This window comes from Salmo trutta, chromosome 33 (assembly GCF_901001165.1).
Source record: "Salmo trutta chromosome 33, fSalTru1.1, whole genome shotgun sequence".
Classification (NCBI taxonomy): Eukaryota; Metazoa; Chordata; class Actinopteri; order Salmoniformes; family Salmonidae; genus Salmo; species Salmo trutta.
The window spans coordinates 31,188,030-31,215,194 of NC_042989.1; positions in this window are offsets into that span (position 1 = coordinate 31,188,030).

Sequence of the window (27,165 nt, forward strand, 5' to 3'; positions counted from 1 at the left end):
CTCTCTTCTCCAAATTTTCCCTCTTCTCCCGGATTGGCTCTGGTTTACTCCTCGGCTCCGCCGACTGCTCCATGTGCCCCCCCCCCCAAAAGTATCTTTGGGTTTCTGTAGCCTCTCGTGCCTCCCGGTAGGCTTCTGTATCTGTCCAGTACTTGGCCCCAAGTCCAGTCTATCCTTTCTCGCCACTCCTGCAGAGACCAGGTATCCATCTCCTCCCGGGCACACTGCTTGATCCAGTTGTGGTGGATAGTTCTGTAACGGCTGTCGTAGAGAGGGGACCAAAGCGCAGCGTGTTGATTGCTCATGATTAATATTTATTATTTACTCAGAACACTAAAGAAAAAATAACAAAGCAAGAACGAAAGCGCACAGTTCTGTCAGGTACATAGACTAAACAGAAGACAACTACTCACAAACACAGGTGGAAAAAACCCCTACTTAAGTATGATCTCCAATAGAGACAACGAGGACCAGCTGCCTCTAATTGGAGATCATCCCAAAGAAAACAAAATAGAAATAGAAAACTAGATCCCAAACATAGATATACAAAAACACAAAACACTCCCTGTCACGCCCTGACCTACTCTACCATAGAAAATAACATCTTACTATGGTCAGGACGTGACACACAAGCAAAAATGAAAGCAGGAAGCACCAGTGACTAGATCAATAAAAAAGTGGTCAGAGGAGGCAGATGCTAAGCTACAGGACTGTTTTGCTATCACAGACTGGAACATGTTCCGGGATTCTTCTGATGGCATTGAAGAGTACACCACATCAGTCACTGGCTTCATCAATAAGTGCATCGAGGACTTCTTCCCCCACAGTGACTGTACGTACATACCCCAACCAGAAGCCATGGAATTCAGGCAACATCCGCACTGAACTAAAGGCTAGAGCTGCCGCTTTCAAGGAGCGGGACTCTAACCCGGAAGCTTACAAGAAATCCCGCTATGCCCTCCGACGAACCATCAAACAGGCGAAGCACCAATACAGGACTAAGATCGAGTCCCACTACACCGGCTCTGACGCTCATTGGATGTGGCAGGGCCTGCAAACCATTACAGACTACAAAAGGAAACACAGCCGAGAGCTGGCCAGCGACACAAGCCTACCAGACGGGCTAAACTACTTTTATGCTCGCTTCGAGGCAAATAACACTGAAACATGCATGAGAGCACCAGCTGTACCGGAAGACTGTGTGATCACGCTCTCCGCAGCCGATGTGAGTAAGACCTTTAGACAGTTCAACATTCAAAAGGCCGCAGGGCCAGACGGATTATCAGGACGTGTACTTCGAGCATGATCTGACTAGCAAGTGTCTTCACTGACATTTTCAACCGCTCCCTGTCCGAGTCTGTAATACCAACATGTTTTAAGCAGACCATCATAGTGCCTGTGCCCAAGAGCACTAAGGTAAACTGCCTAAATGACTACCGACTCCTAGCACGCACGTCTGTAGCCATGAAGTGCTTTGAAAGGCTGGTCATGGCTCACAACATCACCATCATCCCAGAAACCCTAGACCCACTCCAATTTGCATACCACCAAAACTGATCCACAGATGATCTATTGCACTCCACACTGCCCTTTCGCACCTGGACAAAAGGAACACCTATTTGAGAATGCTATTCATTGACTACAGCTCAGCGTTCAACACCATATTGCCCTCAAAGCTCATCAATAAGCTAAGGACTCTGGGGCTTAACACCTCCCTCTGCAACTGGATCCTGGACTTCCTGAAGGGCCGCCCCCAGGTGGTAAGGGTAGGTAACAACATATCCGCCACGCTGATCCTCAACACAGGGGCCCCTCAGGGTTGCGTGCTCAGCCCCCTCCCATGTTCCCTGTTCACTCATGACTGCACAGCCAGGCACGACTCCAACACCATCATTAAATTTGCCGATGACACAACAGTGGTAGGCATGATTACCAACAACAACGAGACAGCCTATAGGGAGGAGGTCAGAGACCTGGCCGTGTGGTACCAGGACAACAACCTCTCCCTCAATGTGATCAAGACAAAGGAGATGATTGTGGACTACAGGAAAAAGAGGACCGAGCATGCCCCCATTCTCATCGACCGGGCTGCAGTGGAGCAGGTTGAGATCTTCAAGTTCCTTGGTGTCCACATCACCAACAAACTAACATGGTCCAAGCACACCATGACAGTTGTGAAGCGGGCACGACAAAACCTATTCCCCCTCAGGAGACTGAAAAGATTTGGCATGGGTCCTCAGATCCTCAAAAGGTTCTACAGCTGCACCATCGAGAGCACCCTGACTGGTTGCATCACTGCCTGGTATGGCAACTGCTCGGCCTCCGACCGCAAGGCACTACAGATGGTAGTGCGAACGGCTCAGTACATCACTGGGGCAAAGCTTCCTGCCATTCAGGACCTCTATACCAGGCGGTGTCAGAGGAAGACCCTAAAAATTGTCAAAGACTCCAGCCACCCTAGTCATAGACTGTTCTCTCTGCTACCACACGGCAAGCGGTACCGGAGCGCCAATTCTAGGTCCAAGAGGCTTCTAAACAGCTTCCACCCCCAAGACATAAGACTCTTGAACATCTATTCAAATGGCTACCCAGACTATTTGCATTGCCCCCCCCTCCCCTCTCCACACCACTGCCACTCTCTGTTGTCATCTATGCATAGTCACTTTAAATTAACTCTACTTACATGTACATACTACCTCAACTAACCGGTGCCCCCGCACATTGACTCTGTACCGGCACCCCCTTGCATATATTGTTATTTTTTACTGCTGCTCTTTAATTGTTACTTTTATCTCTTATTCTTACCGTATTTTTTGAAACTGCACTGTTGGTTGGGGGCTCGTAAGTAAGCATTTCACTCTAAGGTCTACACCTGTTGTATTCGGCGCATGTGACAAATAAAATTTGATTTGATTTGATAAGGGGACACAATTACTGTCTATTATCTCCTAAACATATGCTAACCGGTAGAGAGCTACAACACAATAAGATCAAATTGAACTGCAATGGTTAGACTACACAACTCTGCACGCTTGCTTTGACGGGTTCTCTTCTCCAAAGTACCAATGTATTTTGGCACGGCACCAGATCCAGCCCATGGGAACACAGAATGAACAGCTGTGTCTGAGCTTTCTACAGTGTTTTGTTCTCACTATTTCTGATTGTATATCTCTTTCATTGTCATCGTCGATAAAGTGCTTGCTACACACATGTAGATTTGCAAGATTGTCTGTAGGAGTGTTTGCATCGTATTTCCTGTTACAGCTACTAGCCTGTATCTCTCTGTATCTTTCAACGGAAAACAGAGAATTGTTGTGCCTTTTCCCTAGATTTCTTATAATAAAGTGCAGCCAGAGACCGAACACCAGCTTGCTCTTGATAGCATCTATTTGGATTTACACTTTTCAGAACTATCTTTTGCACGAGCTCCTTTTCCCCCCCAATAAAACTTGCATCTGTGACAAGCTCCAAATAAAGTTATTGAGGTCACAAAGTTTGCCCCAGGGGATTGCACATGCACAGTTGTGACCCATCTCCGCTGTTGTCAGCCACATAAAGCAATGATATACAATAATCGCAACCGTTTTAGGTGGGACAGTGCCAATTTCCTGACTCAAAACCGATAGTACTTTTGATCAAAATTTGGCCGTACTCTTTCAATAAAACAAAGAAATTGTCCACATTCGCAGATTTCTCAATCACTCTTTGACTGACAACAAAGCACAGCTAGCAGTGCACAAAGACAAGTTACAAGTCAAGTTTCCCCATTTTTGCAGCTTTCCAGTTCTAGACCACAGGGAGAGAGAGGGGGAAAAGTCAAATTCCACCTAACTACATGGCGGTTGTAACCAAAAATCTCAAATTTGTACTCATCAGACCAAAGGACAGATTTCCACCGGTCTAATGTCCATTCCTCATGTTTCTTGGCGCAATCAAGTCTCTTCTTCTTATTGGTGTCCTTTAGTAGTGGTTTCTTTGCAGCAATTCGACCATAAAGGCCTGATTCACACAGTCTATTCTGAACAGTTGATGTTGAGATGTGTCTGTTACTTGAACTCTGTGACACATTTATTTGGGCTGCAATTTCTGAGGCTGGTAACTCTAATGAACTCATCCTCTGCATCAGAGGTAACTCTGGGTCTTCATTTCCTGTGGCGGTCCACATGAGAGACAGTTTCATCATAGTGCTTGATGTTTTTTGCGACTGCACTTGAAGACATTTTCAATATTCTTGAAAGTTTCCTGATTGACTGACCTTCATGTCTTAAAGTAATGTTGGACTGTGGTTTCTCTTTGCTTATTTGAGCTGTTCTTGCGATAATATGGACTTGGCCTTTTACCAAATAGGGCTATCTTCTGTATACCATCCCTACCTTGTCACAACACAACTGATTGGCTCAAACGCATTATCAAGGAAAGAAATTCCACAAATTAACTTTTAACAAGGCACACCAGTTAATTAAAATGCATTCCAGGTGACTACCTCATGAAGCTGGTTGAGAGAATGCCAAGAGTGTGCAAAGCTGTCATCAAGGCAAAGGGTGTCTACTTTGAAGAATCTAAAATCTAAAATATATTTTGATTTGTTTAACACTTTTTTGGTTACTACATGATTCCATATGTGTTATTTAATAGTTTTGATGTATTCACTGTTATTCTTCAATCTAGAAAGTAGTAATAATAAAGAAAAATCCTTGACTGGTACTGTATATATGAAAAGTCCAGATAATTAAAACATTCTAGAGTGCACTCATCTCAGTAGGTTCATTGTTACTGTCAGTGCGCACAGGTTTCCATAAGCCACAGCCTCGGCTTGGGTCTCTAATTTTCACCCCACCCGAATGATGAAGCCAAAGGCCTACAACAAAAATGTGGAATAATGACACAGCTACAGCATGTATTCTTCACTGTGGAAAAGAGGTGGAAATACTGTACCTGTCATGTTAACATGATTTTGTGTTTGCTAACTAGTTTCACATTTGTCTTCAAAACAATTGTCATTGATGCTTAAAATCCCCTTATCCAAACATATTACTCATTTACCTAAGTCTTATCAATAGCTGTTATCAATGTATGAATTACAATGCCTTTTTGTTGGAGACGGTATGGTCAGAATCAGTGTCACACAAACATTCCGACCCACTAGGCAGACAGACTGAACAGGCCTCCCAATCAGCAGACGGCTCCAGACAGACACTTGAGGGACACGTTGGCTTGTGTTTGACAGCAGACATCCCGGTTAGCAACAGACCTTTACAGAGCTGCTGCAGACTGGAGAAGCATCATTTGACAGCTCCACTTCTCCAGTTTTGGACCCATTGGCAAATTCCTTCAACAAGGGCCTGATAAACGTTTGACATTCACAAGTTTGTGTCGTGAGGATAAGGACATGGCAGGTGGCTACTTTTAAAAAGGAGCTGTGCTTTTAACACTACTAGCATAGCCAGACACAGAAGCACAGTCCCACAGAAAGAGTATTTGACTCTACTCCTGTCACTATGCACCATACCTTATCAGTATCTTGGCTCAAGACAACACTAGCAGGCTGCTATCAGGGAAGAACAGAACGAGAAAAGAAGAGAAGTAACGATGGAGTTGAAGGAGTCTTCATTAGTCTGGGAGCCCCCCCCCCCCCCTGTCTAGTCCCTGCTCCCGTGTCTGGAAACAGTCCATTAGTTCAGTGCTCCAAGGTAAACATGTTTACTCAGCGGTGATGGGTTGCCAGTGTGGTTCCTCGGGTCTCCTGGTGGAGCTCAGGGGGTTTCATTAGGCCCAAGGAGGGGGTAGAGGGGGCAAGGGGGAGGAAATTAATGTGCCATTCAGGATGATTTCTTTCTTTCCCATCAACATGATCATAAACAGGCCTAGAGGGGAAGAGATTATTTACAAACACAAAGAAAAGAGAGAGAGAGGGAGAAAGAAACAAAAGGAAAGAGAGAGAGAAACAGGGAGAAAACATCACAAAAGGCTCCCAAGTGCCTAAAATATCTTCCTTTTGGTGAAATATTCTAGTGGTGATTGTGTTAAGGTTGGAAGTGTTGGAATTGGTTTCAATCAAATGGTTTTTCTTCCTCTGTCATTAAGGATGGGGATGGGAGTGTTTTCGGCAAACACCACTAAAAGCAGAAAGATGTCATGATGTCTTTCTCAGCTCCACTCGTATTGCACATGTTAAACCAGACAACAGTGTTGTCTCACTCACAGCTTGGTGCAGGATTCAAACTATATGATCTTTTCATTCAGCACCAGTCCACTCTTGTGGTAATTATGTTACTCGCAGATTGGGATATTTTCACCGACCTGGGTTCACACTGAGTGTGGGTCACTCAGTAAGTTACTCCTACACCTGCCATCTTGGATACACCAACCACAGCTCCGTAGCAACACATAACACATCTCACTTCTGACTGGGTCGTCCCCGACAGGACCGTCACTCCAGTGTGAGATACTGGATGTTCTGTGACGTGAGCTGTGTTTGAACCACCTGGGGGAAAATAACAAATTTCCTCATTGTATTTGCACACGCAACTGTAGTCAGTAATATCTGCCAGTCCTATGAATAGAGTCCTTTCTGCTGTGGTGGGTGACCTTACCCTGTGGAGCAGGTGTTAGGATCTGATAACATCATCTCTGAGAGTACAGGTGTGAGCACACACAGGTGGTACACACATGCACGCTCACATGTGCACACACACAGATGCACACGCACGAGTACATACACGTACGCATACACACACATACGCACGGGAGTACACACACACAAATTTGATATCATATTGGATAGCGCGGGCAACAAAACAAGAAGATACTGTCCAGTGCTGATCCATGATGGACTAATATACAATCATTACAGATTTAAGATAAGAAGTAACTTAGCGCACAAACAAGGGTATGGTGTAATTCAAGTTGATTGTAGTTCCCACGACAATCTGATACCTGATACCCAGGAACCAACCAGGGATGGGAGACTTCATATTTATATGAATGATGTGGCTGTTGAACAAGTTCAGGAGACTAAATTACTTGGTGTTACCTTAGATTGTAAACTGTCATGGTTAAAACATATAGATTCAATGGTTGTAAAGATGGGGAGCGTGCTGTCCGTAGTAAAGAGATGATCTGCTTTTTTGACGCCACACTCCGAAAAGCAAGTTCTGCAGGCTCTAGTTTTGTCTAATCTTGATTATTGTCCAGTTGTGTGGTCCAGTGCGGCAAGGAAAGACCTAGTTAAACTGCAGCTGGCAGAGCGACACGTTTAATTGTAATCAGAGAGATTATATAAATACTATGCCTGACAGTCTCTCTTGGTTTAGGAGAGACTGACTGCATCACATCTTTTTTTATAAGAAACATTAATGTGTTGAAATTCCCGAATTGTTTGCATAGTCAACTTACACACAGCTCTGACACACACACTTATCCCACCAGACATGCCACCAATGGTATTTTCATAGTCCCCGAATCCTGAACAAATTCAAGAAAGCGTAGAGTATTATATAGAGCCCTTATTGCATGGAACTTCCTTCCATCTCATACTACTCAAATAAACAGCAAACCTGGTTTTAAAAAACAGATAAAGCAACACCTAGCGGCACAACGCCTCTCCCCTATTTGACCTAGATAGTTTGTGTGCTTGCACTGATATGTAGGCTACATGTGTCTTTTTAAAAATGTATGTAGTTCTGTCCTTGAGCTGTTCTTGTCTAATGATGTTCTGTATTATGTCATTCTGTATTATGTTTCATGTTTTGTGTGGACCCCAGGAAGAGTAGCTGCAGCGTTTGCAACAGCTAATGGGGATCCTAATAAAATACCAAATACCAAATACCTCTGTCACAGCTTTGTGTCCTAAACCTTAAAGGAAGACATTGTATCATGATGGAGGTTATTTTGACCAAAGGCACTGTAATGATATCGATGTGGCTCCATATGAAGTGCAATAGTCTGTGCTTCATGTCTGACTCAGTGGCAGCGTCCTAAGGTCAGTGACGTCATCCCCATAGGGACAATGATACTTGAGACATGATGGGAGCTGCTCTGCTGTGTGATCATATCTTCCTTAGGTCCAAAGACAGAACATTGTGTATTAATGATCAGCTGAAAGTAATGTTACTGTTCACTACCAAATGACTAGTTTTATGTTCACTGACCCCTGTCTCTGAAAATGCTGGCTCACTGCATTGATGATGATCGTGGTGACAGTGGTTATCATGTATGATAATGATTAGAATGATGATGATGTGGATGGTGAGGAGGAGGAGTATCACTTGTCTTACTCACTCAATGCATCATTAGTGTCTGCACTAGCAACTGTGGTGATATTGCAGATCATCACAAAACACTGTTTTGTACTCGTCCTGTATTGCTTGATCTGGCCTCAGGGCCAGATATTTGGTTATCTAACGAGGGTTTGTCTTTGCTCTCTCCTACCCTGTAATGTAGTGTTCTGTACTGCAGAGGTCTGGAGATGAATGCTGCAGCCAACACAGCTCACCACACGGGGCAGAGCAGGTCACACAGGCAAGCAGCCGACCCTTGGACAGGGAGAGGACAGGGGCCGGCAAATACCAGGACAGTCTGGAAGCAGCCAAACAACACTACAGTCAGGGGCCAGAGAAAAGGAAAGGGAAAGGAGATACATAGTCAGTTGCACAACTGAATACATACAACCACAACGTGTCTTCTGCATTTAACCCAACCCCTCTGAATCAGAGAGGTGCGGGGAGCTGCCTTAATCGACATCCACGTCATTGGGGCTAGGGGCACAGGGCTAGGGGATAGGGGCCAGGGCTAGGGGATAAGGGATAGGGGCCAGGGCTAGGGACTAGGGGCTAGGGCTTAGGGACTAGATCTAGGGGCTAGAGGATATGGCAAGGGGATAGGTCTTGGGGCTAGGGGATAGGTTCTAGGGGACAGGTCTAGGGTGTATAGGAGCCAGGGCATTGGAGTTTGTCTACTGGTGCCAGGGAGCCACATAGGAGCTAGCAGCTATTTACTGTCAATAAGGGGAATGAATGGAGGTTTATATCATATCCAAAGGTTCCTTGAGATAGCACACTGTATGTGTTGATCAGTAATTGTTACTCTCTCAGGCTGTTGTGTCTTTGATGAAAGGGTTTATTTTCCTATTTACAATGTAGCAGTTAGCTGTGGTTGAATATGATTTATAGAGAATAAACATGATATGGACAGTTAGTTTTATTGTAGATGTGTTGTCAATGTTTCCCACTCTTATCTATAAGCTCAAATGCAAATAAACATATGTTAATCTTTATTTGAATAGCGTGTTTACTCTCTTTGATATAAAGATGATTTACGTCGCTCTATTATTTTATTGGTTGGCCGCAAAATAGGCATGTTAGCGTCTTTCGTCATGAATCTTGATCTGGAGACAGCTCTTCAGAGTGGTCACTAGCTGGCACAGCTAGCTGGCACTGATCTGGAGACAGCTCTTCAGAGTGGTCACTAGCTGGCACAGCTAGCTGGCACTGATCTGGAGACAGCTCTTCAGAGTGGTCACTAGCTGGCACAGCTAGCTGGCACTGATCTGGAGACAGCTCTTCAGAGTGGTCACTAGCTGGCACAGCTAGCTGGCACTGATCTGGAGACAGCTCTTCAGAGTGGTCACTAGCTGGCACAGCTAGCTGGCACTGATCTGGAGACAGCTCTTCAGAGTGGTCACTAGCTGGCACAGCCTCAAAGTCATAACATCGGATTGTATCTATTTTCTGCAGTCAATGACCAAAAGCGCCCTATTTGGCCTCATGGGTGAAATGTTATTAATATTTTTCATAATTTCACAATTCATAAATCTATATATGTTTTTAACAACAGAAATCCAGTGTTTCTATGTCAAGCGGTTTTGTTATATTTCAGTCTTCTGTGATGTATATAAAGTGTAATATTGGGATGTAAACTCAAAATGTAATACATTTCAACTTTATATCTGACATGGTACAGGTACAGGTACAGACATGGTACAGGTACAGGTACAGACACATCTTCTTTTTTTAAACCCATAACCATGTACGTGAAGTGTATACTTTGGTTTCAAAGTAGATTTGCTAAAGACTACCAAGAAACACTCAGTGTGATCCTGATTTAGCCCACTGCAGTAAAAGGTTAAACCTAACCCTAAACTTAACCCTAACTTCAACCACACTGCTAACCATAATGCCTAACCCGGACTATTTGCATTGTGTGCCCCCCCAACCCCCCCAATCCCTTTTTTTACGATGCTGTTACTCTCTGTTTATCATATATGCATAGTCACTTTAACTACATTCATGTACATACTACCTCAATTGGGCCGACCAACCATTGCTCCCGCACATTGGCTAACCGGGCTATCTGCATTGTGTCCCGCCACCCACCACCCGCCAACCCCTCTTTTACGCTACTGCTACTCTCTGTTCATCATATATGCATAGTCACTTTAACTATATCTACATGTACATACTACCTCAATCAGCCTGACTAACCGGTGTCTGTATGTAGCCTCGCTACTTTTATAGCCTCGCTACTGTATATAGCCTGTCTTTTTACTGTTGTTTTATTTCTTTACTTACCTATTGTTCACCTAATACCTTGTTTGCACTATTGTTTAGAGCCTGTAAGTAAGCATTTCACTGTAAGGTCTACATCTGTTGTATTCGGCGCACTTGACAAATACACTTTGATTTGATTTGATTTGAGTTAGTGTTGAAGTCCTGCCGAACTGAGTAGACTAGCTAGCCAATATAGCTAGCTTTATAGCTTGCCAGCTACAGGTAGCTGCCTACCGTGGACTCACTCATTATTAACATGATGATGATGAGCTACCACTACCAGCTATGGCTAGCTAATTAGCTAGCCATTTACAATATGGCCAATTTTACCTTTGCAGCTTGTCCATCTAGTAGAAATCGCTCAGTTGTTCCTCCAGTACAAGACTCATCTGAAAAAAACTCAACCAGCTCAAAATAAATGTTTGTCTTATTTGATTTACACCACTATTGTTGACATGGTTGTCTGGGTTGGCGCCCCCCTTGGGTTTGTGCCATGGCGGAGATCTTTGTGGGCTATACTCGGCCTTGTCTCAGGATGGTAAGTTGGCGGTTGAAGAAATCCCTCTAGTGGTGTGGGGGCTGTGCTTTGGCAAAGTGGATGGGGTTAAATCCTGCCTTTTTGGCACTGTCCAGGGGTATCGTCAGACGGGGCCACAGTGTCTCCCGACCCCTCCTGTCTCAGCCTCCAGTATTTATGCTGCAGTAGTTTGTGTCGGGGGGCTAGGGTCAGTCTGTTATATCTGGAGTATTTCTCCTGTCTTATCCGGTGTCCTGTGTGAATTTAAGTATGCTCTCCCTAATTCTCTCTCTCTCTCTTTTCCTCTCTTTCTTTCTTTCTTTCTTTCTTTCTTTCTTTCTCTCGGAGGACCTGAGCCCTAGGACCATGCCTCAGGACTACCTGGCCTGATGACTCCTTGCTGTCCCCAGTCCACCTGGCCGTGCTGCTGCTCCAGTTTCAACTGTTCTGCCTGCGGCTATGGAACCCTGACCTGTTCACCTGTCCCAGACCTGCTGTTTTAAACTCTCTAGAGACAGCAGGAGCGGTAGAGATACTCTGAGTGATCGGCTATGAAAAGCTAACTGACATTTACTCCTGAGGTGCTGACCTGTTGCACCCTCGGTAACCACTGTGATTATTATTATTTGACCCTGCTGGTCATCTATGAACATTTGAATATCTTGGCCATGTTCTGTTATAATCTCCACTCGGCACAGCCAGAAGAGGACTGGCCACCGCTCATAGCCTGGTTCCTCTCTAGGTTTCTTCCAAGGTTCTGGCCTTTCAAGGGAGTTTTTCCTAGCCACCGTGCTTCTACACCTGCATTGCTTGCTGTTTGGGGTTTTAGGCTGGGTTTCTGTACAGCGCTTTGTGACATCAGCGATGTAAGAAGGGCTTTATAAATACATTTGATTGATTGATTGATTGATTGTCATATTTTGAAAGCAACAGTAGCTGAGTTCTTACAACTCCACTATGATGTTTTTGCCTGTCAAAGAGGATTCATAATTTATTGACCTACAGTAGGGCATACTGTATCACGTGTGTAGACGGATGAAGACAAGTCAAGAATCACATTTAAACCACAAAAATGTGTCCGTGTGTGTGTCTATGTGTGTATGTGTGTATGTATGTCTGTGTGTGTTTCCTTATTCATAAGGCCAATGTCAGCTGCCAAGGACTCCATACGTATCCTCTGCACCATCAAGTGGAGAGAAAAAGTACAGCATTGACTTCATCATCATCCTTCTTGTGGTTTTTTTCTTTGGCATTAGAGCCATGTATAGAAATATCTCAGGAAAAAAGGACTTAACCATACAGTGATGCTTAGAATGAAATACTAGGCTTTTGATAAGCCATAAGGACACAATGTGAGTATTCATGATAGCGGCCTAGTGAATCCCAAGGTCATGTATTGATAAGTGATGTTTTGTCTCTCCAGTTCACGTTGAATATGACAGTGGTGCCAGATGGGAGATTGGGCCACGGGTATTGTCTATGAAACCGCTCGAGGTATGTCAGATTTATCTGTGTTCAAACATACCCCACCAAAAATCTGTCATATTGTGATATCAGAGCTATTTGTTTTTGTATTTATTAAAGATCCCCATTAGCTCCTGCCAAGGCAGCAGCTACTCTTCCAGGGGTCTAGCCAAATTAAGGCAGTTGCATACAATTAAAAACATTACATTAGATTTAACAAAAGATTTCGCAACACATTAAGTGTTGCTATAGTGAAGCTACAGCGTCTCTCCCATCTGCGGCGATGACTGCGCGTTGTCGCCAACTATCTCGGCGCTGCAGTGTACAGTTCATGGGCAAAAATAACTCTGTCGATTTCAGGAGAATGCCTCACTGCCAACTTTGTGGTACTTCAATTGTGAAATATGGAGATATGGAGATATGGAGGCTTCCCAATATTGTGCTATATTATGGAGCCATATTTCAACCATTCCCACTCTTACTCCCCCTTTCCCTCTTTCCTTTTCCTCATACCATTCAAAAGGTGTGAAAGGTAAATATGCTGTCCTTCCCTGTGGACATAATACTGGGGTCATGACTGGAATGTTAATGGCATTGTGACTGTCTTGGATCAACACACTAGTATTTACTGTGTGAATAACAGGTTAGCAGTCAAAACCAAAACAGTGCACCATTCCAAACCAAATACTAAAACCTCAGTGAGTCATTGGTGGTTTCAAGTTGACTTGTGGTTCACCTACAACAACCATACATACCTGGTAAGAATGTGACAAATATGTGACCTTCGAGGAGAAATATTCCCCTCTTCCGAGTGCGACCTGTCAACTTAAAATCCATGTCATGTTGGGAATGTTAATAGAGGAAACAAAGGGGTCTGAGAGTGGAAGGAGAGGACTGGAGGAAGGAGAGGACTGAAGGAAGGAGAGGACTGGAGGAAGGAGAGGACTGGAGGAAGGAAAGGACTGGGGGAAGGAGAGGTCTGGAGGAAGGAGGGGTCTGGGGGAAGGAGAGGTCTGGAGGAAGGAGAGGTCTGGAGGAAGGAGAGGTCTGGAGGAAGGAAAGGACTGGAGGAAGGAGAGGACTGGAGGAAGGAGAGGTCTGGGGGAAGGAGAGGACTGGAGGAAGGAGAGGACTGGAGGAAGGAGAGGACTGGAGGAAGGAGAGGTCTGGAGGAAGGAGAGGACTGGAGGAAGGAGAGGACTGGAGGAAGGAGCAGGGGCGGAAATCCCGGGGGGGACGGGGGACACACGACCCCCCCATCCTGGGAAAAATATGATTTGTCCCCCCCAATATATCACTGAAACATAACTATGTAATTTAAATAATATTAATAATACGCAATGAAAGCAATTGTGCTGATTATAGACACTTAATAGCGCGTTTTTAAGTTTCAAAAGATTGCAACCCCCCCACCCTTAACATCACAATGGTTTGATCCACTGCCAGTTCCTTAGCTTGCTAGGTAACAGAGAGGTCGTATCTACTGTCTGAAAGGCACTCAATGAACGTAACTGACGTGAGGTTAATCCAGTCAATCGCGCACACACACTAGCTGAATACGCAGAGCTAGCGCGCAAATTTTAACTATTAAGCTAGCTAGTACCTATTCCATTTATGTGGCATCGTCAAAAATGGAATCAGCATGCAGATGATGTAAGTTAGTGCTTCAAAGTCCCTGTGATAAGGTTAGCGATAAACTGAAATCCAAACTGAACAGAACTACACTCTCTTCTACCATTGTCTTAAATATATTTAATGGTCTCGTTGCAAAAGCTAAATTGTCGCAAGTGAACTTTTATTTATTTATTTTATTTCACCTTTATTTAACCCGGGTAGCAAAGATTATAGCAAACACCACTGAAACGGAATTGGTGCTCGCTAGCTTTGCAAATTCAGCTATTGTTGGAAGCCAGCCAATATGAAACAAACTATTAAAATTACAAAAGGTTGCAGCATATGTTGTGTAAATGGTGAACTTATAGAGCTGTCAACTCTTGTCATTTTAATCCGTTTCACATTTGCTAGCTACCTTTTAGATTGAAGCCCAAATAGAATGATAGAAGATGATAGAAGCCCATCTCCTACTGTAAATAACCTACACACTGTGTGTGTAGCCAGCCAGCCAGGTAGAAAAATGGCAGAAAAATAAAAGACGGACATCAGAGTATTTTTCAGTACACCAAAACGCATAGTAAGAACCCTAGTAGCCTAATATCTCAAAGACTAGTTGATAAAATGTTCATAAGAAAGAAATGAAATTCTAATGGAAATGTTTCACAATGATGTCATTAGGCAGAGCAGGCAACAGATGGCACACAGACAGCAGAGTTGGGGACAGATATGCAGGGACAGACTGGCAGAGACAGGGAGTCTCAGGTAAGTTTGTTGAGTCTTTGTTTGGCAACATTATGAAAAGTTCTCAATTTTTTTGACTTGTAAAATAGGAACATAATTGGAAAATGCCATGGATACCCCCACTCTCAACTTAAACTGGTGACTGAACTAAGATTTGTTAAAGGCAATGGTATTGCTGTTGTGTAGTTTTTGGTACCGGTAGTTAGGAGTACGGCAAACACCTTATTTCTTTGGTTCCTCAATATACATTTACCATATTACAATGTAGGCTATGTTTTACAGCACTACTTTTGGTGTCCCCCTCAGGAATTGCTCTTGAGAAAATTTCATGTAATTGTCCCCTCCAAAGTTGATATCAGATTTTCGCCAATGGGAAGGAGAGGACTGGAGGAAGTAGAGGACTGGAGGAAGGAGAGGACTGGAGGAAGGAGAGTCTTGGGGGAAGGAGAGGACTGGAGGAAGGAGAGTCTTGGGGGAAGGAGAGGAAGGAGTGGCTTGGGGAAGGAGAGGACTGGTGGAAGGAGAGGCCTGGGGGGAGGAGAGGCCTGGGGGGAGGAGAGGCCTGGTGGAAATAGAGGCCTGGGAGAAGGAGAGGCCTGGGGGAAGGAGAGGAAGGAGAGGCCAGGGGGAAGGAGAGGTCTGGGTGAAGGATGAGGACTGGAGGAAGCAGAGGCATGGGAGATGGAGATGCCTGGGGAAAGGAGAAGCCTGGAGGAAGGAGAGGTTTGGCCTACAATCTAAACTCAGCAAAAAAAGGAACTTCCCTTTTTCAGGACCCTGTCTTTCAAAGATAATTCGTAAAAATCAAAATAACTTCACAGATCTTCATTGTAAAGGGTTTAAACACTGCTTCCCATGCTTCTTCAATGAACCAAAAACAATTAATGAACATGCACCTGTGGAACGGTCGTTAAGACACTAACAGCTTACAGACGGTAGGTAATTAAGGTCACAGTTATGAAAACTTAGGACACTAAAGAGGCCTTTCTAATGACTCTGAAAACCACCAAATGAAAGATGCCCAGGGTCCCTGCTCATCTGCGTGAACGTGCCTTAGGCATACTGCAAGGAGGCATGAGGTCTGCAGATGTGGCCAGGGCAATACATTGCAATGTCCGTACGGTGAGACGTAGACAGAGCTACAGGGAGACAGGACGGACAGCTGATCGTCCTCACAGTGGCAGACCACGTGTAACAACACCTGCACAGGATCGGTACATCCGAACATCACACCCGCGGGACAGGTACAGGATGGCAACAACAATTGCCGAGTTACACCAGGAACGCACAATCCCTCCATCAGTGCTCAGACTGTCTGCAATAGGCTGAGAGAGGCTGGACTGAGGACTTGTAGGCCTGTTGTAAGGCAGGTCCTCATCAGACATCATCGGCAACAACGTCACCTATGGGCACAAACCCACGTTCGCTGGACCAGACAGGACTGGCAAAAAGTAGTCTTCACTGACTAGTCCCAGTTTTGTCCCACATGGGGTGATGGTCGGATTCACGTTTAACGTCAAAGGAATGAGCGTTACACCTAGGCCTGTACTCTGGAGCGGGATCGATTTGGAGGTGGAGGGTCCGTCATGGTCTGAGGCAGTGTGCCACAGCATCATTGGACTGAGCTTGTTGTCATTGCAGGCAATCTCAATGCTGTGCGTTACAGGGAAGACATCCTGCTCCCTCATGTGGTACCCTTACTGCAGGCTCATCCTGACATGACCCTCCAGCATGACAACGCCACCAGCCATACTGCTCATTCTGTGTGTGATTTCCTGCAAGACAAGAATGTCAGTGTTCTGCCATGGCCAGCGAAGAGCCCAGATCTCAATCACTTTGATCACGTCTGGGACCTGTTGGATCGGAGGGTGAGGGCTAGGGCCATTCCCCCCAGAAATGTCCGGGAACTTGCTGGTGTCTTGGTGGAAGAGTGGGGTAACATCTCACAGCAAAAACTGGCAAATCTGGTGCAGTCCATGAGGAGGAGATGCACTGCAGTACTTAATGCAGCTGGTGGCCACACCAAATACTGACTGTTACTTTTGATTTTGACCCCCCCCCCTTTGTTCAGGGACACATTGTTCCATTTATGTTAGTCACATGTCTCTGGAACTTGTTCAGTTTATGTCTCAGTTGTTGAGTCTTGTTATGTTCATACAAATATTTACACATGTTAAGTTTGCTGAAAATAAACGCAGTTGACAGTGAGAGCTCATTTCTTTTTTTGCTGAGTTTAATATGAACACGATGTTTGTCTCCGTTTTGCTCTACGACCCCCACAAGTGTCACGGGACTCGTCTAAGATTTGCCATCTTCTGTCTAGCGTCCAAACGGTTTGGCCTACAAACTATTATCACCACTCTATGGAAAGGGTAGACTAGTGTTCTCTGTTTTGCTCTATGACCCACAAATGTGTCACAGGACTTGTGTGAAGGTAACCCATTTAAACAAATGGCAGTATGGAGGTACAATATGTGTCCAAGAAAACAAAAATATTTCCTGAGCTTTTATCTCCTAAATGAAGGACAGACACTTCTAATCCTAATTCCTTACGATGTATTTTTTGACTGTCTTTTTTTCTGAATGTGTTATTCTATGCGTTTCTATGGGCTATATTAGTATAGGCAAAGTTACATATTTTAACAAATATGTTGTCTTAAATGCTTGGTCCCCCCCCCCCCCCCCCACACACACACACTACCACCCCTCCCAACGGCTTTGATTTTTAGAGGTTAACTAGGCTAGGGGTCAATGCCATCTCAACCTGACCTTTCAAGGTGTTTTTTTTTTCAATAACGATTCTATTCATTAATCTTCTTTCATTAATTGAGTTTCAATGTATCACCTGAATGGATTTCAATTGAATTGGTCTATATCTTGGGACCTTCTCTGTTCTCATAAGGGTAAGAAAATACAATGAGAATTCTGGATTGATACATCATTCAACTCTAAAGTGCTAAGGGATGGAGATGGTGGATCAGGTCTCTGCTCGGAAAAACTTCTGGTATTTGTAAACTTGTTAAGGTCAAGCTGAAGTCACAATGAAGCATATTAAAGGTGAAAAGAATTCAATAATTATTAAAAAAATTCACTAGCTTTTAATCTCATCACCGGCAACACCATAATGTCATGTGCGGCAGATTGATGAAATGTCGAGGCGAAACGTTCTTTCACAGAAGACGGTTATATAAATACATCCTTGATGTCGGTTTTGCGTTTCAATTTTTCAAATTACAAAGGTGGAGTGAAGCGCCAGTGCGGGCTGAGGCCGCGTCTCCTGATATCCATTCCAGATGCTGGCTAGACTTTGTGGAGCCAGGGCTGTGGTACTGGGGCTGGATTTAGTTGTCTTTTCCTCCAGGTGTGATGCCTCATGCTGATTCCTCCACATGTTCCACGGGCCTTATCCAAACACGCCAGCGCCCGGTGACAGCGCCGGCCTGCCCACCCCTCTCCCCTCCCCTGGTGGCCCACCCACCCACACTACAGGAGCAGGCACCAGGGGCTCAGGGCTTAGGGATTAGTGGTCCCCACACAGACACCCTTGTCCCTGGCTGTCACCAGAGGCCAGACCCTGGAGGCCTGGAAGACTAAGTCTTTTGAGCTGCTTTATTCTTTAATTTCATTCCTCTCTTTCCCTCCTCCTCCCAACCTCCAGACCTCCACCTCCCTCCTTCTGGTTTTTCTACCCCATTCCCGTCTGTACTGGGAGGTTATGTTCAAACTGTTCCTGAGCTACAGGCCCTGTCAGTCCATGTGTTATTTTTGTAACTCGATCGCGGTCAACGCTGTTGTAGAGCGTATTAAACTTGTCATATTTCAAGCCTGGTCAGTTTTAGGACAATGTGCTATTAGAGTGTTGGAGAGGTTAAAAAAAGAAAAACAGAAGCCAAAGACTTTACAGCGCCTGTTTCCATTAAAAGTGTTAGTTAAAATATAGAGCTTCTTTATTCTCCTATAAACCAAGCTTGCAAAGGGGTTCTTTTTCACATTCATCTTTGCTTGGTTGCAGTGACTCCATTCTTCCATGACAAAATCAAAGTTTCCCTGAAATGGACGTGAATTACGCCTACTCCGAAAGGTTTACCAGCACAATAACTTTTGTGATGCAGTAGGGGCAACCATTATTAACCCACTCAAAATATGTTGTTTCAAGCCATGGTTGGAAATATTCCAGTTTGACATGAATGAGGACAACATAATGTACTGTAATTATTTGAACAACAGACCTTATTGAAACAGTTGGCCTTGCATCCTTCATATACCTTTTCGTGTGACTTATTTGCCACAGTTTTTGTAATTTATTTCAATTTAATGAATTCATTGTTGCAGGGATGCATCTGCTTGGACCTCATCATGGATTGTCAGTTCAGGAACTAAATCTTGATCTGAAGTCATTTTTTAAACATTTCAGACATAATGAAGTCTGAGTGGTTTGATGATTTTTACAGTAGCTGTGTATGGAAATGGTATCAACTGTTAACTAAATCCATCAACTTCCCCGCTTGTGGCATTAATGTATTACAAAACCACACGTTTTATCCCAGTCTTATGGAAAGAGCTATTGTGTGCATATTGCTTTGTTGTCATAATTTAGCAGAGATTATTTTGGGTCTCCCCGTGCTCTAACGTGGCGTAAAATGGTTTCTTTATGTTTAAACCATCATGGCTGTAATAGGATGTACAGTATAATTTCAACATATAAACAGCTTGGACTTCACTTCAGAGCTCCTTTAGGAATACAGAGGATTATGGCTTTCAGTTCTAGATGTCTGAAGTTATATGGGCTTTCAAAGGGAATATCTTAATCTTCAAACAATGTCTGAGCTGAACATATACTATCACCAATTTGTGTAGATGTTGACTATGTTGACTGTAGAATGAATGATGACCAAATGGAACTTTGCTCCTAAAGCAAATAGAACATCAGTCAATATCTGATCATCAGGAAACATTATTGGGTAGCAGCCATGTTTTTTGTCATTGGTTGGTGGGTCGTTGGATTTGTTTAATGATTTTGCACTTTAAAATGTCAAGAGTCTGTTGTGGTTCCCCTCAGTCTTCCAGGAAGTATCATCCTCTTAAGTAATGTTCAACGATGTTCTCTTCCAGCACATATGTTTATGATTTCTAGTTGAATGATAGCGTGATTAACGGGAAAAGAGGGCCGAGGATAATTATGTGTGTTGAGTTTCGACGGGGCCTGTTTATGTAAGTGTTATTCTTCGGCCCATATTTCAACATCTTTAGCTTATGCATCACAAAACGTGCTCATGGCTGCCAACAATCTAGCGAAGAGGTGATGCCACCAGCTTCATGTCTCATCTTTCTTCACAGACGGTCTTCCTCTCTCGGTTCCAATGCGGCACGTCACAAGTAGACGTCACAGACACAAACACACGACTCTTACAGAATTTCCAGTCAATGCAGTCAAACTAGTGGCTCTCCTCTCCAGCTGGAGCCCAACTAGTGAATTTGAGTGAATTTGGACTCTGGTAGGGCCCCAATGCTGGTATTCATTTCTGGTGCCTATTGGCAGTGCAATCCCTGGCAGTGTCGGGCCAGCCCCAACCCCGTGTAGGAGTTTTACTGGAAAGCCTGGCCAGAGGGCGTCTGATAATAATTTCTGTCCAGACCTGCCAGCATCTGTACTGAAGCTTACAGGAGATTTGGACTATTACTATTCTGAGAGGAGAGAAAGTGAAAAAGAAAGGAATCTTCTGCAATCCTTTTTCATGTTAAGAAAATAGAGAAATGAAAACAACTTTTTGGTGTCTCAAATACGGCTATAACCTAATACCGATATGATGCATGAGTTTGCAGAATTTCCGTGTGGTTTTCAAAATTTGGAGCATTTTATATGCCAAAGGCTGTTTCCAATTGCAACTGAGGAATAGGTGAATAATGGAATGCAATCAGAAAGGTTTTATGTATGGGATAACAAGCACAATGAATCTGAGCGCAAACACCTTGAAACACGTAAGCGTCTTGAGCCATGTTCAACCTTGTGTTCTCTTGATGAGCAAACAAAGATACAACTGGAACGAAAACATGTTTGATGCATAATCCTACATTGTTACAAACTTTCATGACACTCATATTAAACTGGAATTAGGTATAGTAGACAATGTATCTATTGTATTACAAACCAAAAAGACACAGCACTCAAGAGAAACTCATTCTCAGCAATTGGGGACCAGCAGCTTTTAATGAAAACAAATCCCATAATTCTCTCTCTCTCTCTCTCTCTCTCTCTCTCTCTCTCTCTCTCTCTCTCTCTCTCTCTCTCTCTCTCTCTCTCTCTCTCTCTCTCTCTCTCTCTCTCTCTCTCTCTCTCTCTCTCTCTCTCTCTCTCTCTCTCTCTCTCTCTCTCTCTCTCTCTCTCTCTCTATACAATTGGTCTCAAACAGTCTTGGTTTGCTCCTTAGGGAGCATCTGTATGCATGCTGTTCTTTTCCATAAACTTAACTCACTAGCTTTGGTACGACCTCTTATTCTCCGTGGTTCCACAGTTTAATATGGTTCTGTTTAAGCGGAGGGAAAGCATAATGACTCACACCACAGATACATCATAATTCTCCTCTGCCAAAGCTCTGGATGTCTCCTGCTGCAATCACAGCAGTGGGTGAGTGGAGTGGAATGGAGTGGAGCCTGGAGTGGAGTTGAGTGGAGTGGAGACTGGAGTGGAGTGGAGCCTGGAGTGGAGTGGAATGGAGTGGAGTGGAGCCTTGAGTGGGGTGGAGTGGAGCCTGGAGTGGAGTGGAGCCTTGAGTGGGGTGGAGTGGAGCCTGGAGTGGAGTGGAGTGGAGCTTGGAGTGGATTGGAGTGGAGCCTGGAGTGGAGTGGAGCCTGGACTGTTTTGGAGTGGAGTGGAGCCTGGAGTGGAGTGGAGTGGACAAGAGTGGAGTGGAGCCTGGAGTGGAGTGGAGTGGCCACTGGTCAGGAATTCCTACTGGTGCACAGTCAACCAGGAAATGTGCGGCTTGGACAATTCTGTAGTTTGGGATTGGGAATGCCACAGTTCCAATATAGGGAACGTTTAACAATGAATCAATATTGACATTTTAGTCATTTAGCAGACACTCTTATCCAGAGCGATTTACAGTAGTGTATGAGTGTCTTCGCTGTAACCATACTTTAATCTTAACCTTGTTACTGTATGAAGAAATGCCTTCCTACAAGCTGTTGTCCCCAGTCCCCCAGCCCAGTCTGACTTGGTCCCAGTCCCCCAGCCCAGCCTCTTGGTCTCAGTCCCCCAGCCCAGCCTGACTTGGTCCCAGTCCCCCAGCCCAGCCTCTTGGTCTCAGTCCCCCAGCCCAGTCTGACTTGGTCCCAGTCCCCCAGCCCAGCCTCTTGGTCTCAGTCCCCCAGCCCAGCCTGACTTCGTCCCAGTCCTCCAGCCCAGCCTCATGGTCCCAGTCCCCCAGCCCAGCTTGACTTAGTCCCAGTCCCCCAGCCCAGTCTGACTTGGTCCCAGTCCCCCAGCCCAGCCTCTTGGTCTCAGTCCTGCAGTATGGTACACTGGTACCCTGTGTGGCTTCGCAAAATGTTGTTGCACGTTGGGAGGGATATGTCTCATTTTTCACTGCACAGCTGCCCTAAAATTACACACATAGGTGAAGGTGACCTCCATTCTTCAGACTAGGACTCAGTTTGCTGTTATGGCTGTTGTTTTGTCTTATATTATACATTTTGTGGGGAGCGGCCATTTTAATGACCTCTTGGTTAACTAACTTAGTTCATATACGCTCATACAGATGTGGTCAACAATTCCTCAAACTTAGAGTTGACGTATTGACTTCTGCAGCATAAAAGTTGGTTGAACTAGAGGGTTCTGCAATGGAATAACTGACAGATTGCATCTATTTTCTCTCTGAAACTAGGCCGGGGCAGATTGTGGAGAGAAGTGATATGCGATGGCACAACAGAAGTTGAGGGAGAAGCTCCTAGTTATCCCAGACGGATCAGGAGGTGTGTGACGGAGGTGTGGATGGCTTCTGCAGGTCAGTGACGTTGGCGCGCGAGGCAGGCCTATCCACATGGCACAGGGACTGGCGGACTGAGACAGATGGCACCTGGTGGGTGACAAACAATTAACAAACCAACAAGAATAGCTGGGTCGGCAGTGTACCCGCAAGCGCATGCAGGAGACCGCGAGCATTGTACATCTGTGCGTGGAAGCACTTTTTCTGTTCCTGTGCTTTGTCAGTAGTCATGTTTTAACAGTTACGTTTCTCTATTTATCTTAGTGTTGTTGTTTTGTTCGAGCACACTTAAATAGGGACCAATTCTATTCACTGTATAAAAACAGTATATGTGATTACACCAGTTTTCATAGTATAGTTTTACAACCACGTGCCCAAATAAAAAATACAAGTGTTAAACTGTACATGTATACTGTGAAAGTACGGCAGTTGTTGACAGGCACATTCAATGTTTCTCTCTAGTTAAAGATATAACTGACACTGCATCAATCAAACAAATGTTCCTATGTGCTTCCAGATAAATGTATCCAGCATGTTTGGCCCAACTGAAGGACAACAACGTCAATGATGACCAGTGGTATGCCACAACCTAACTGCATCCAAATGTCAACTTGATAGGGGTGGTTTGGCCTCCGCTCCCACGGATACTGCTTAAAGATGTTCTCAATATATCATAGAAACAGGATAACTACTCTGAATCGCCTTCAGATCTTACAGACTACTGTATATCCCGTACTACCCGGCTAGTAACTAATCAAACCATTTTAAGGAGCACTGTCAGGAATCTCCTACACCACCATGTCCACACTTGAGAGTGCTCTGTGTAAGTCTTTGTAAGTGGGTGGCTGTCACCTGCTAGAAATATTGCCTGGCTTGGAAAGGCACTGTGCTCTGCTCACTGGCCCTGGTATGGCAGTAGTGTGAACAACATATCTGGAGTCTAGACTCAGTGGCTCTGTGGGCCGGATCCTCCTCCTATCAGTGAGCAGCATCTGGGCCCAAGCACTGTTTACATACACTACCAGTCAAAAGTTTGGACACACCTACTCATTCAAGGGTTTTTCTTTATTTTTACTATTTTCTACATTGTAGAATAATAGTGAAGACATCAAAACTATGAAATAACACATATGGAATCATGTAGTAACCATAAAACTGTTAAACAAATAACAATATATTTTGTATTCGAGATTCTTCAAAGTAGCCACCCTTTGCCTTGATGACAGCTTTGCACACTCTTGGCATTCTCTCAACCAACTTCATGAGGTAGTCACCTGGAATGCATTTTAATTAACTGGTGTGCCTTGTTAAAAGTTAATTTGTGGAATTTCTTTCCTTGATAATGCGTTTGAGCCAATCAGTTGTGTTGTGACAAGGTAGGGATGGTATACAGAAGATAGCCCTATTTGGTAAAAGGCCAAGTCCGAATTATCGCAAGAACAGCTCAAATAAGCAATGAGAAATGACAGTCCATCATTACTTTAAGGCATGAAGATCAGTCAATGCGGAAAATTTCAAGAACTTTGAACATTTCTTCAAGTGCAGTAACAAAAACCATAAAGCATTATGTTGAAACTGGCTCTCATGTGGACCGCCACAGGAAAGGAAGACCCAGAATTACCTCTGCTGCAGAGGATGAGTTCATTAGAGTTACCAGCCTCAGAAATTGCAGCCCAAATAAATGCTTCACAGAGTTCAAGTAACAGACACATCTCAACATCAACTGTTCAGAATAGACTGCGTGAATCAGGCCTTCATGGTCGAATTGCTGCAAAGAAACCACTACTAAAGGACACCAATTATAAGAAGAAACTTGCTTGGGACAAGAAACACGAGCAATGGACATTAGACCGGTATAAATCTGTCCTTTGGTCTGATGAGTCAACATTTGAGATTACTGGTTCCAACCGCCGTGTCTTTGTTTAGATGCAGAGTAGGCCGAAAGGATGATCTCTGCATGTGTGGTTCCCATCGTGAAGCATGGAGGAGGTGTGGTGGTGTGGGGGTGCTTTGCTGGTGACACTGTCTGTGATTTGTTTAGAGTTCAAGGCACACTTAACCAGCATGGCTACTACAGCGATACGCCATCCCATCTGCTTTGCGCTTAGTGGGACTATCATTTGTTTTTCAACAGGACAATACCCAACACACCTCCAGGCTGTGTAAGGGCTATTTGACCAAGAAGGAGAGTGATGGAGTGCTGCATCAGATGACCTGGCCTCCACAATCACCCGACCTCACCCCAATTGAGATGGTTTGGGATGAGTTGGACCACAGAAGGAAAAACAACCAACAAGTGCTCAACATATGTGGGAACTCCTTCAAGACTGTTGGAAAAGCATTCCAGGTGAAGCTGGTTGAGAGAATGCCATAAGTGTGCAAAGCTGTCCTCAAGGCAAAGGGTGACTACGTTGAACAATCAAAGTATTTTGATTTGTTTCACACTTTTTCGGTTACTACATGATTCAATATGTGTTATTTCATAGTTTTTATGTCTTCAGTATTATTCTACAATGAAGAAAAATGTAAAAATGAAGAAAAACCATTGAATGAGTAGGTGAGTACAAACTTTTGAGTGTTACTGTAGGTGGCATCTGTTTAATCATTCAACCCTATGGTAATCTTGTTAAAAATCAACTCTATTTTACTCTGATCAACCGTCAAATCTATGTTACTCCCAACAACAGTCAACTGTATTGTTCTCCCATCAACAGTCAACTCTATGGTCCAACGGCCAACAGTCAACTCTATGGTCCTACGGCCAACAGTCAACTCAATGGTGCTCCCACCAACTGTCAACTTTATAGTATTCCCACCAACAGTCAACTCTATGGTACTCCCACCAACCTTCAACTCTACGGTACTCCCACCAACAGTCAACTCTACGGTACTCCCACCAACAGTCAACTCTTTGGTACTCCCACCAACAGTCAACTCTTTGGTACTCCCACCAACAGTCAACTCTTTGGTACTCCCACCAACAGTCAACTCTTTGGTACTCCCACCAACAGTCAACTCTTTGGTACTCCCACCAACAGTCAACTCTTTGGTACTCCCACCAACCTTCAACTCTACGGTACTCCCACCAACAGTCAAGTCTTTGGTACTCCCACCAACAGTCAACTCTATGGTACTCCCACCAACAGTCAACTCTACGGTACTCCCACCAACAGTCAACTCTATGGTACTCCCACCAACAGTCAACTCCACGGTACTCCCACCAACAGTCAACTATATGGTACTCCCACCAACAGTCAACTCTTTGGTACTCCCACCAACAGTCAACTCTACGGTACTTCCACCAACAGTCAACTCTATGGTGCTCCCACCAACAGTCAACTCTACGGTACTCCCACCAACAGTCAACTCTTTGGTACTCCCACCAACAGTCAACTTTTTGGTTCTCCCACCAACAGTCAACTCTTTGGTACTTCCACCAACAGTCAACTCTTTGGTACTCCCACCAACAGTCAACTCTTTGGTACTCCCACCAACAGTCAACTCTTTGGTACTCCCATCAACAGTCAACTCTTTGATACTCCCATCAAAACACCCTACTGGATTGTTTTGTTCTCCGGTGAGGGACGACGCGATTGGAGGGGTGGAAAGAGAGGGGTGGAGGACGGGACGGGGGAGGAGAGGGGCCGACACCAGCCACCGAAACTCCCGGCGCCGGAGCAGCCCGCCCACGAGGTCCCTGGTAACCAAAAGCAAATTCTACTCCAGGACCATAAATCCTGAAATCCCTATTTTATATTGCTGCGTCAGGATATTAAGACATGACGGAGGACTGTGCGTGCATGCATGCGTATGTGTCTGTGTTTTTTTTATAAAGAGAGATTGTGGAGAATGGTCATGAATTTCCTCATGAGTAGCTATGGCTAATCATCCAAATGTCCTCTCTGTAGTGTAGTGTAGGGAGGCAGTGTAAGCCGGTGGGTCGCAGTGGAGAGTGCACACAAGCAGCCTGTAGCACTTCCACAGTCAAGACTTTTATTGTGGCTATATGGGAGTGCTGCCACTTTTAATTTATATTGGTGTGCGCTGTATACACACAGGGTCCCAGAGCAAAAATAAACACAACAATAAAATGTGTCGTGGAGTGACGTGAAGAATTCTCGAGCGTAGGCTTTTCACAGTAGAAAAATAAACAATGATAAGACTGTGGGAATAAAACAGGGACTGGGGAGGCAATAACAGCTCCCCCTATACAGCCCAGGTCATATTTCTAATACAAACTCCTGACAGTGTGGGAGACATTCGAAAACCCTCCATCCACAGTACATACTGTATCAGT